The sequence below is a fragment of the Capricornis sumatraensis genome, chromosome 9, assembly GCF_032405125.1.
Source record: "Capricornis sumatraensis isolate serow.1 chromosome 9, serow.2, whole genome shotgun sequence".
NCBI lineage: Eukaryota > Metazoa > Chordata > Mammalia > Artiodactyla > Bovidae > Capricornis > Capricornis sumatraensis.
This window is the reverse complement of record NC_091077.1, coordinates 20,758,575-20,771,282: the sequence shown is the minus strand read 5'-3', so window position 1 is coordinate 20,771,282 and position 12,708 is coordinate 20,758,575.

Here is a 12,708-nt window from a genome sequence, read left to right as displayed (position 1 = left end):
GGAGTTGGGTTCCCATGGCCACACCAGTGGACCTGGCTGTCTCCGCTCTCAGACCATGAGCTCCTAGAAAACAGAGGTCCCACTGAGGACAAATACGGATCTCTGCCATCAGACTGAGATCTCTCTCAAGGTGGGACTCCATCTCCCATTGCAGACTGCACATATCCAGTGAGGTGGGAGGTAGGACATTCTTATTCCCATCTTGCTCATGAGAAACTTCAGGGTCGTTTGTTAAGTCAATCAACAAACATGTGTGGAGAGCCTAGTGTGGACCAGACACTGCTCCAGGCCCAGGAGTTCAACAGGGAAACAAACAGAGAAAACCCCTGGCCTTGTGTTAATATCTGCACCCGTGTCTGTAGGTGAGCGAGCAGAAGCATACAAAAGCCCTGTTGAATTTATTGAGCACCTATGACATACCAGGCCTCCTTCTAGGCAGACGGAATACAGGATGGATGGAGAACAGATTTCTTGCCTTCTCTGAGATCAGTGGATAAAACAAGTTGTAGCTAGAAAATCATGAAAGTGTGTGTGTGTACAAAGAGGCTTTAGGGGGGCAATTATGGAGATTAGAGGGAATCTACTTATTTGAGGTGTCTGAGAGAAACCTCTTGGAGGAGGTTGACACATGAAGGCTAAAGATGGGGAGTCATGGGAAGGAGGAAGGAAGATTCTAAAGATAAAGGATAAAGATACGTGTGTGTGTTGTGAAAATGTTAGTCGCTCAGTCATGTCTGACTCTTTGCAACCCCATGGGCTGTAGCTCACTGACTCCTCTGTCCATGGAATTCTCCAGGCCAGAATATTGGAGTGGGTTGCCATCCCCTTCTCCAGGGGAATCTTCCTGACCCAGGATCGAACCCAGGTCTCCCGCACTGCAGGCAGATTCTTTATCGTCTGAGGCACCAGGGAAGCTGGAGTGTAAGTATTCTATGGTTCCCTATTGCCATCAAGAAAAAAGCCAAACTCTTGCCTCTTCCCACAAGGCCCTGCACAAACCCTCTCCCCACCCTCCCTTCCCTGATCCCAACTCACATCACTTTCACCCTCTTTCATTCCCCTCCAGCTACGTGGGCTTCCCCTGCTGTTCTTCCCAGACACCCAGTACGATCCTGCCCCAGGGCCTTTACACTTCCTGCTCCCTTTCACTGGAATGCTGTTCCGTTGCTTCTTATTATTCAGGTCTCAGCACCAAGGTCAATTCCTCGGAAAGGCCCTTCCTAGCCACCCACTTAAACAATATTCACCCACCCACTCCACCCTGTTATTCTCAAACACTGCATCTTGTACTCTCTCTTGCTCTCTTGGCCCTATCAGAGTTTGTTTTGACATGATTGTGTTTCTTTGTGGGTTGTTCCACTCATTCTTCTCCCTCACTCAGCCATGTTGGGACAGAACCTGTCTTAGTGCCTGCAGAACCTGGTATACAGTAAGTACTCAATAAAGGAACAGGCAGGGGCATGAGAAAAGAGTGGATCCAGCTAAAGGCAGATATCACTGACCGCACTCCTGCTGGGGAATTCTAAGAAACAGAGGGTGCCAGCATTCCATGACGCCAAAAGTTCATCATTCCAAGTTTTGGGACATCTGTGCAGTCCTAATTCCAAAACCTTTCCAGGAGGTAGCTTACCTCCCTGGGAAGACAAAAGCTCCCTACTCTGGGCCACTTCCTCATCCTCTACTGCTTCCACCTCCTGAAGTCCAAGGCTCCTTCTTGACCCTCACCTCGGACCTGTGGACAGAGTGGACTTTCCCCTCCCTGCCCTCATGCCCTCCCAACGTGCTGGCCCTCGTTCTTCTCTCAGGCTGGTCTCTTTCCTCCTAGCCTCGTCATCTGAATGTCACCTTCGCCCACACCTCTGGCTGCCCAGGCTCTGAGCCACCATGTTCTCTTAGAGGCTTCAGGCATCACCTTCATGAAGATGGCTCTAAGCTCTGGCTCCACCCCTGGTCCCTACCCCGAGACCCAGCCCTGTGAGTAGAGTCCCCACTAATGGATGTCCCCCAGGCCACTAGAGGCAGCAGCTTTCCCCAGACCTGTCCGTCACCCAATCAGACCCCAATCACCTTGATCCTGCAAGATCCTAGAGCATCATCCTAGTCTCTTCTCACCTCTTCACCTACCACGCACCCTTGCTTCCCATCCCCACACCCCTTGCCTGCATCAGCCCTCCTTCTTCTCCCATCTAGACCTCAAGCCACCTTCTCACTCTGAGTACGTTTCACTCTTGTCACTTTCTGAGTCTGGCCTGCCCTCACTTAAAGTTACCCCATGGCTCCCTATTGCCCTTGGGACAAAGTCCCAGATCTTCAGGCTAGCATCAGATGCCCTGCACCACCTGGTCTAAGCCAGCTTTACCTCCCTCCATCAGTTGAAACACTCTGCTCAGGCCACACCAGCCAGATTACCTCATCTGTGTTCTTTCCTACCTCTGGGCCTTTGTTTTTGTTATTATCTCTTTCTGGAATCCCCTCCTACTCCTTTTCTGCCTGGAGAAAATCCATTCCTTCAAAGTTCAACCCAAAAGGCACCTCCTCCGGGCAGCTTCTCCAAAAGGCATCTCCCACTACACACATACTGAACATAGACTGTTTAAAATTGGCAGGTTCATATTTATTCTCTAACCACCTTCTCATGGGAAAGATGCTGGGGCCTTGGCGAGGGCCAGCCCCAGGCCTTGCTTGGGAGGCTCCAAGGGGTAGGGGGCATGAGACAGAGCTGAAGACACTCTGCAAGTCAACATGAGCAGTGCCAGGACAAAGGAGTACCCAGAGGAGGAACAGGAGCTTTGCCTGATGAGTTCAGAGAAGGCTTCCTGGAGGAAGGGACCTTTACCCATCAGTCTTCAGATCCCTCAGCCAGGCACACTCCACATGGGAGGGTAAATACAGATTTGTGGATTGCCTGAGAAGCCACAAAACCACACACACACACACACACACACACACACACACACACACACACGTCAGTGTGTATAATTTGCCAGGAAGGAGGAGATGGTTTGTTCTGAGCAGAAGCAACCCCAGCTTTGGGAGCAGCAGCTTTGAGTTTGGGAAGGCTCAGCAGAGAGCAGTCTGTGACATGGGTGGAGATGATGGTGGGGGGGGACCCCTAGGCGGCCGATTACTTGATAACTCGCTGAAATGCCACATCCGGCCAGACAGGGAAGCAGGGAAAGGACTGCCAGGCATGAGTTACAGCCTGGGCAGTCTAGCACAACCTTCTCACTTCACTAGAAAGGCTTTCCCCAGCTAACTCATTTGCCATCCAGGGCTTCACGCCCCACCCCTCTGGGTCTCAGTTTCCCCATCTACAAAACCCTGGGAGAAGGGCAACATTGGGGAAAGGGACTTAGCTTTTGACCTCTTCCCTCCCACTGCACAGAAAGACTCAGCCCCAGTTCCTGGCTGGGTTTTTATGATGTGGATGTGGAGTTTTTTTTGTTTTTTTTTATAAAGGAAAAAGCTGAGAAGCAGCACTGGGACCCGGTATTGCTCAGACCACCTTAAATCAGCCTCGCCGCCCCAGCTACTGTGGAAATTCCTTCCTCTGCAGTGGTTGGCTGGACGCGCCAGCCAATCCGCCTGCGGCGCTCCCACATGGGTCCGTGACGTCACAATGGGAAATGACCAATGGGGATCAGGGATCTGGCAACCAATGGCAGAAAACGCTAGGATTGGCTGGGCCAATCGGAAGGCGGCAAGGCGCTCCCCGCAGGGTATGGAGAGTGTGGCTCCCCTCCTTGAGAGAAGCCTGAGATCCTCGTGGACGCCTGATTCTGCCCGGGTTTGGCTTTCGGGGGGGTACTCCAGCTCGGTTAGTATCCAAAAAGCGCGGGGAGAAGCGAGCCACCTCCTAAGCCTGGCTGGTCTTCCCTTAAAATGAAGAGTTCCGTAGTCCAACATACTACTTTGGCCAGCTGGCTGGGCCGACTAGCACTTTTCGCCCTATTTCACAGGTGGGTAAACTGAGGTAGAGACGTCAAGTCACTCCAGATGCCCAGGGAAGAACTGAGACTCTTACCCGAGCCCGGAGGCTCCCAGCACGTCTCAGTTTCTCCCATCAGGTCGGATGGGAAGGGATGGGCCCAGGTGTAGGCGAAGGGAGAGGGTTGCTGGTCCCCAAGACTCAGTTTCCCCGGGCGCGAAAGGGAGAGGAGATGGGAGCAGGGATTCTCAGAAAGACTACGAGCCCCAGAAGCTCCCGCGCGGCGCCCGCCTGGGCTGTCAATCAAAGTAACGTGGGTCCCTCTCCGGCCCGCGCTCCCCCTCCCGCCGCCTCTCTCCTGCCAGCTCCTGCTCCCTCCCCGCCGGCTCCGGGCCCGGCGCGGTATAATTACAGCCCATTGATCCGACCCGGGCCGGGAAAGCGGCTCCCTCGGGGAGGCCAAGCCTTTGGCTTCCGACTTCGCCAACCTCTGCCTACCGCCCCCCTAGCCGAGCTGCTGGGCCACCAGCCAGGCCTGGCCCCTCCCGCTGGCCAGGGCTTTCGGGTGACCTCTGAGCCTCTGTTCCCGCCACGGTTGGCTGTGAGCCCCCCTCAGAAAAATTACACACGTTTCCTTCCACCCATGAATACAGGGAGCCTTCCTGCCCTGTTCTAGCGCCCTGCCCTCTACCTCCTCATGTGACCTAGGGACACTTAAGCGCATCTCTCTGGGCCAGTTTTCTCACCTGTATAGTGAGACGGTTGCACAAGATTTATGCATGAAACCAGTGCTTTTTGCTGCTCCCAAGCTTGCAGCCAGGGCTAGGCCATGCAGGAGGGGTTCCCGAGTTTGGGGAAGTGGGAGGAGACCAAGCACCAGACTCAGCCCCCTGAGAGTGGTCTGGGCTGAGGAGAAGGAGGACCTGGGGTGGAAATGGGGGTGAAGGCAGAGCCAGGAGTGAGGTGCCTATATGGAAAGTTGGAAAGGGATGCTAGGTGTCTGGTGGGGTGTTTAAGCTGAGGTTCTGCAGGGTACATAGGAATTGCCTCATTTGAACTGTGCCTTTATATAACCTTAACCCAACATGGAGGAGGAAAGATGGGGCAACTTTAAACCCTGCCCTGGGATTGAGGAGCCATGAGGTCTGACCTCTTGCCTTACTGAGTGGGCCTCTGAACATTCTCTGGCTGTCAAGCTGAAGCAGGGAGTGAACACAGCATGACTGTAATATCACTCTGCCTACTTTCACAAGGGTCTGTAAAATCCCATTCGGCTCTGGTTAACGGGGGACAGGGGAGACAGCAGCCAGTGGCAGGAGGCACTGGGATTGGCTGAGGGCTCCAAACTCCAGCCTTCCCCTGGGCAAGAACTGGACTGCAAAGGGGAAAAAAAGAAAGGACTTTTGGGAGTCCAGGATGGACCTGGACTCAGTGGGTATTCTCATATGGAAAAGGAGATTGATAACAGAATCTTCAAATAAGTTCAGGCCTATCAAGTACTTAAAATGCTTAATAGTAGGGACTTCTCTACTTAGTCCAGTGGCTAAGACTCCAGACTCCCAATGCAGGGGGCCTGGGTTGGATCCCCATTCAGGGAACTAGATCCCATGTGCCTCAACTAACACCTGCCACAACCAAATAAATAAATAAATATTTTAAATTCATAGTAAATGTTCTAAACAGGGTAGCCATTTACACGTCCTTTATGCCCCAAAGGGCCCTTCTCTACCCAGCCTCACTTCGCACCCAACAGCTGGGCTATGCACTCACTTTTCACTTTTCCCACATCTTTGATCACCCATGAAAATGTGAATCCAATCTCACCCTTCCCTCTGCTCAGGAATCTTCCATAGCTCCCCATCACCCTCAGAATAAAATGCAAACTCTTCACCTCTGTCTACACGATCTGACCCCCCCCCATCACTTTTCTCCTCTCATCACTCACTCCCCTCAGGCCTCCTCCCTGTTCCTCCAACACTGCAGGCATGATGGTCCTGCCTCAGGGCCTTTGCACAAGCTGTTTCTTTTGCCTGGACCATGACTGGCTCATCTCCTCTCAAGCTTAGATCAAACATCACCACTGAGGGAGGCCTGGCCTGGCCAGCCTGGCTCTAGCTGGCCCCAACCTCCCTACCCGGTCAGCTTCTTTCATTTTATTTCCTTTGGAAGCCTAGTCACTCTCTGAACATTTACAACTTCTTTTAAAAAAAAAATTTGGCCATCTCTAGTGGCATGTGGGATCTCTGTTCCCCAGCCAGGGATTGAACCGATGTCCCTGCAGTGGAAGCGTGGAGTCTTAACCTCTGCATTGCCAGAGAAGTCCTGAATGCTCACAGTTTATTTGTTTAATGTTTATGGCCTGTCCAGGCCCAACCGCACCTGTTCCACATGTGTTGGGAAGCTTAGGGGTAGAGCCTCTCCCAGGTCATTTGACATGTGGGGCAGAGTCCCAGAGCCCCTGCCAACCTATCCAGTGCTAACCCTGCCAGTAAGGCACCTCTGCAACCTGAAGGTCTGGGTTCAAATCCTACCTTGGCCACTGTGCTCCCCTGTGACTCTGTAAAATGGGGATAATGCCAGATATTTTCTCATCGATGTCACAGAATCAAAGTATGACAGATGAGACAGCTTCAGCTATTATGATGATGTCAGGGTGTGCAATTGGGGCAAACAGAGTTGGAGCTCACACTCAAAAGGTACCCCCCTTGTTTTTTGGCCAAACCTCAGGGCATGTGAAACTTCCCTGGCTAGGGACCAAACCTGTGGCCCCTGCAGTGGAAGTGGAGTCTTAACCATTAGACCATTAAGGAAGCCCGAGGCATCCCCTATTTTTAAAACCCAGGGGTTTCCTGGTCAATGTATCTATCCTAGACCCCACATCACCAAACTCACCCCCCCACCCCACCCCATGCCAAGCCTTGACCTCACCCTCTGTGAATTCTACTTCCATCTCTCCCCTGGGGAGGGCACTCCTTGCTGGACCTGAGACTCCCCTAGCCCTCCTGCACTGCACAGGTGTGAGTGGAACATTGCGACCAATATGAATCTCCCTCTCCAACTTCTGATGTGCAGCGAGTCGTTTTATCCACCCTGGGCCTCAGTTTGCTTATCTGGAAAAGGGGGCTGTCCTTGGTAATGGTTCTCAAGACATTGATTACTCTGAGCTAGCTGCTTTATTCACTTGACCTTGTGTCTGATGCTCACAGCTGCCCTGCAAAGTAAGGAATGAGACCCTGCAGTCGACCAGGCTGAACTGCCTCCAGGCTTCTGCCCTGGACTCCCTTTACCTGGAACACCTCCCCCCATCCCCTGTATGCAGACTCCTGTAGTTATCCAGGTCTCAGCTCAAATGTCACCTCCTTGGAGAGACCTGCCCCATCTCCCGGCTTAAGTAGCCTCCTGTCATTTTCTGTCTCCTGCCCCTACTGGATTTTTCTTCCCAGCACCTGACTGTTCTCAGAAATTATCTTATTCACGGGTTTATTTGTTGTCATCTCTACCCTCTGTGGGTTCCACTAGGGGCAAAGAGGGGTGCTGTCCTGAGTCCCGGGCAGCCACCGCGGAGTTTGGCACACAGCAGGCGCCCAGTAAATTCCGGTTGCCGGTGGCTGGTGGGTCTCGCTTGGGAGTGGGGGGGTGGGGAGATGGAGGCGACCAGGCCCAGAGACGCCGAGGGACCTGTCTAAGGTCACACAGTAGGCGGCGCTCGGGGTGAGCGCTCGGTGGCTGTGGTCCTGGGCCCCCGGGGCCACCCCTCCTGCGTGCTGAGTGGCCGCCCCCTCGTCCCCCCGCCGAGGAACCACGGGTAACCCCGCAGGCCGGACCGACGCGTCACCCAAGTGGCCAGCTCAGGTCCAAAAGGGGACGCGGAGCGAGGGTACCGCCCCTGCCCCGCCAGGGAGGCGGGAGGCCCAGAGGGGAGGGGGAGGAGGAAACGGAGGGGACAAAGGGGGAGGAGGGGCGGGGGAAGAGGAGAGGGTGAAGGGGGCGGAGGAGGAAAGGGCGAAGGGGCGGAGGGGGAGGAGGGGGAGGAGGACGCGAAGAGGCGGGGGTCAAGGGCGGGAGAGGCGGGCTTCCTGGCCTGGCAGGCGCCCAGCAACCGGGCCCTGGGGCCCTGGGTGGGTGGGAGAGGTTTGTAGGGGGAGCTGGAGGCGGGGAGGACCAGCGAGGTCGACTGAGAGGCGGGGATGGCGGGGAGGGAGATAGTAGGAGGGAGTGTTCGAGGGGGAGGAGAGAGAGGTCTAGAAAGACCTTGAAGGACCGAGGAAGAGAGAGACCGAGACCCCGAGACCCGGAGGTACCCGGAGGCAGAGGAGGTGCAGAGATAGTCGGAGAAGGGCAGACCCCGCGAGAACTATGCAGAGCAGAGTGCTTGGGCATTTGGCAGGGCCTTGGGGTACAGGCAGCTCCCTCCTGCAGCCCCTAAAGTCAGAAAATACCTAAATTCCATGCAGACCTAGTTCTGGGGTCCTGCCTCCGTCTCCCCTCCAGACCGGCCCCTTTGCGACCCCAGAAGATCCTACTCATCATGAGTGTGGCTGCACCCCTCCTCTGCTCCAGCACCTTCCGTAGCTCCCAGTGGCCTAGGCCCACCCATCTCGCTGGCTCCTTTGCCATCTTCTCACTTTCTTCCTACATCTTCCCTAACACCTGCTGTGCGCCAGGCAGGAGTCCAAGCCCTAGGGATTCAGGAGTGACCCAGACAGACCCAGTCCCTGTTGTTGAACTCATCTCCGGTGTGGGTGTGGGGAAAGGCAGAGGACAGTGAATATTTGTTGACCTAAGTTGTTCACAGCGATCAATGCTGTAAAGATAAAGCCAGTGAGCAGGAGAGAGGGGGTGGTGGTGATGGCCGGAGTGCAGTGGCTGTGGGGACAGTGTGTCCCACCATGCAAAGGGTTGCCCAGAGGTGGCACCATGCTCAGTCACCCTCAGACTGGAAAAGGATGCCGATTAGAATGAAGGCCCCGAGCAAGGGGAAGGGGCAGAGCTCTGCCCACCTGCGCTGGGTCCAGGCTAAGATGTGTGTCTTTCAGTATCCAGGTTCTCTGCTGTGTGCCCCTACTTGACGCCTCAGTAGGGGCGTCACTTGACGCCTCCGGCCTCAGTTTCTTTAATCTGTAAAATGGTCCTTCCTTCACCAGGCATGTTCAAGAATTGTTTGAGAACTGCAGCTGAAGCCCTGAGCCAAGGTCAGAGCATAATAGATGTTCAGTGGATGGCAGCCATCTATGATTTCTGTTATCCTTATGATCTGCATTGCTTTCCTGATTATTTCTGGTCCTGCCTAGTGGGGCCGAGAGCTCTGCAAACCAGCCAGCAAAGGGCAGGAGACTGGCTGTGGCCCTGTCTCGTCTTGTGACTTTTGACAACTTCTTGCCCTTCCTCGGGGCTTCTCTGGTGGCTCAGACGGTAAAGCGTCTGCCTGCAATGCAGGAGACCCAGGTTCGTTTCCTGGCTCGGGAAGATCCCCTGGAGAAGGAAATGGCAATCCACTCCAGCACTCTTGCCTGGAAAATCCCATGGACAGAGGAGCCTGATAGACTACGGGTCCATGGGGTCACAAAGAGTCAGACATGACTGAGCGACTTCACTTTCACTTTTTGCCCTTCCTCAGGCCTCAGTTTTCCTGTCTGTACAATGGGATGAGCGTGTGGGGTGGTCATGCCAAGGTCCCTGATTCCACATCACTGCAGGTGCTTTTTGTTTCTCCTCCAAGTCTAATCTCAGTTCAAGGTGCAAACTCCCAGACTCTGGAAGGAGGAAGGCTACATAAATATTTCAGGCAGCAGATGTACCTGGCCAGCCTGGAATGTGAATGTTTAATGTCACATCCTCATTTACAGGATGCTTTTTTTCCCGGCTGGCTGGAAAATCTGTTAGCCCTTGACCCTTCCTCAGCCTGGGAGGCCAAATCAGGAGGAGGAGGAGAGCCTGGCTCTGGAGGACTGGGGTGCAGGAGGGTGCTGGGTCACACTCTTGCCACTGGGGCCTGTGGGAGGACATGATTGTATGCACAGGAACATCTTGGCTTAGAGAGAGTCAGGGACCTGCATACCCTGAAGCACAGGGATCCTCGCTGCTGGAAAGACCCTTAAAAAGGGGGAGAGGGTAGAAGAGGGTCTCCCAGAAGGCCCTAGGTTCTGGGAGGGGGGTGGGGTAGTCAGAACAGTTGGGTTCACCAGGACCTGTGCCCCTGCAGCCCCCTCTGGGGTCTCTCTGCCCCTCCCCCTTGCCTCCCTCCCCCTTTTTTGCTCCTTCGTTCCCCGCCTTCCTCCCCTCCCCCACATCCCCCCTTCTTTCTTTCTCCCTCCTTTCCCTAACCCCCCTCCTTCCTCCTGCCTCTCCCTTCTCTCCCCTTACCCCCCTTTTCTTCATCCTCCCTCTCCCCCTCCTCCTCTCCCCCTGCCTTCCTCCCTCCTCTCCCCCTCCTCCCCTCCACCCTCCCCACCGCCCCCTCCTCCTCTTCCTCCCGCCTCATTAGGCGCGGCCGCGGCGCGGGGCCCATTAGCAGATCAATTAGCCGAGGTCGCCGGCGGCGCGGTCGTTAAGCGCGGGAGGCCGCGGCGGGGAGGGAGCCCTGGAGACCGCACCTCCGCCTGCCCCGGCTTCCCGGCTGCGATTGCTCCCACTCTCCCGCCCCAAGACCCTCTGGTCACGCGCCCCACAGCAGACTCCAGGGCCCTCGCTTTACCGTTCCCAGCCCTACGGGCGGGATGGGGGAGCTTCGAGGCCCAGAGGGACACCCCAGGTCACAGCTGTGGTGTCCGTGACTGGGCAAGGCCCCTTTTTCTTTGGAGCAGAGGCCACCCCCCCCCCCCCCGCCACGCCCTTCATCTGCCAGCTACATCAGTAATAGTACTAATAATATCAGCTGACTTCTCTTGAGCCCTTGCAGGCTTTCTGCTAATCCTCGGAACAATTTCCCAGAAACAGATCAGACAAGTGACTTCACTTTCCTTTCTGCCTCGGTTTCTATCCATACACCCACTGACTCATTTTGTATTTTCCCAACGCATGTGTCTATCTGGCCACAAGGGTGGAGACTTAAGTCTTTCCTTTTCCTTCCCTGCTGTCCCCAGGGCTCAGAGTAGGAGCTCAGTATGTTTTTGTTTTTTAAAGGAAGAATGAATGAATGCCGGGGTCCATGATAGGATCTTCATGACAATGGTGTGATTATACCCATTTCACAGATAGGGAAAACCAAGACCCAGAGCAGTGTGAAGCTGCTTGCTTGCTCGAATCACCTTGCTGTGAGAGGAAGAGTAAGGATTTAAGCCCAGGCTGGAGACTCTGTGTCCAGAACCATTATGGGATGTATTAGTAATAGCTGTTGTTCCCATCCCAGTTGAAATTTTCATAGTACCAGGGAAACTTGCTTTGTGAAGAAAGGTCAGAAAAATGATTTCTCGGGATTTGGGGGGATTAGAACCCAGGGGAGGGGGGGGGGAAGTAACTGTTCCAGAACAGCATGTGCCATGGTCTCTATTCAAGGAAAGGCAAAATGTTTCAACCTGGCTCCAGCCTGCTGAGGAGGAATAATTAGAATGGTGGGTAGCAGATCCTCAGGGTGTCCTGGTCCTAGAATTTATTCCTAGGGCCACAGAGTTCAGTTCAGTCGCTCAATCGTGTCCGATTCTTTGCGACCCCATGAATCGCAGCACGCCAGGCCTCCCTGTCCATCACCATCTCCCGGAGTTCACTCAGACTCACGTCCATCGACTCAGTGATGCCATCCAGCCATCTCATCCTCGGTTGTCCCCTTCTCCTCCTGCCCCCAATCCCTCCCAGCATCAGAGTCTTTTCCAATGAGTCAACTCTTCCCATGAGGTGGCCAAAGTACTGGAGTTTCAGCTTTAGCATCATTCCTTCCAAAGAAATCCCAGGGCTGATCTCCTTCAGAATGGACTGGTTGGATCTCCTTGCAGTCCAAGGGACTCTCAAGAATCTTCTCCAACACCACAGTTCAAAAGCATCAATTCTTCGGCGCTCTGCCTTCTTCACAGTCCAACTCTCACATCCATACATGACCACAGGAAAAACCATACATAGCCTTGACTAGACGGACCTTAGTCGGCAAAGTAATGTCTCTGCTAGGGCCACAGAGGCCAAAGATAATCTATTCTTTAAAACATTTTTTAAAATTTTGAGAAAAAAAAAAAAAGATACCCCCTCTGCCGGGATTTACCTGGCAGTCCAGTGGTTAAGACTCCATACTCCTAATGCAGGGGTTCGATCCTCCTGCCTGGAAACTAGATCCTGCCTGCCACATGGCAAAAAGATAAAAATTGTGAAGTAGAACACACAGAAGAGTGCCCAGATTATCATTTGATCACTTATCACAAAATGAATACACTCATGTAATCAGCCCCCAAGCTTCCATCATGGGTAGAAGTCTGCTTGGGTAACCCCATGACATGTGAAACTATATAGGTCACTTGGGCCTGTTGTTCTCTATATAAATGGAATCACACAGCATCTTCTTTTGTACTTGGCTCCTTCAGTGTTCTGTGTGTGTGCTGCAGGTGTTGAGTGAGGTGGTTTCTGGTTCTTTTTCTGACTGCATAGAATTCCATAGGCAGCTGGTGTCACAAATTACCCTTCTGCCCTTTGATGGACAGCTGGTAGTTTCCAGTTTGGGGCAATAATGACTTGTTACAGCTGCTCTGAACACTCTGGTGGCATGCCTGTTGCATGGATCTAACATTGAAGTCCAGGGGCATTGCTGGGTGCCAAGCAGTCTTTTGGAGGCAGATGTTAACAGTTTATATTCCCCAAGT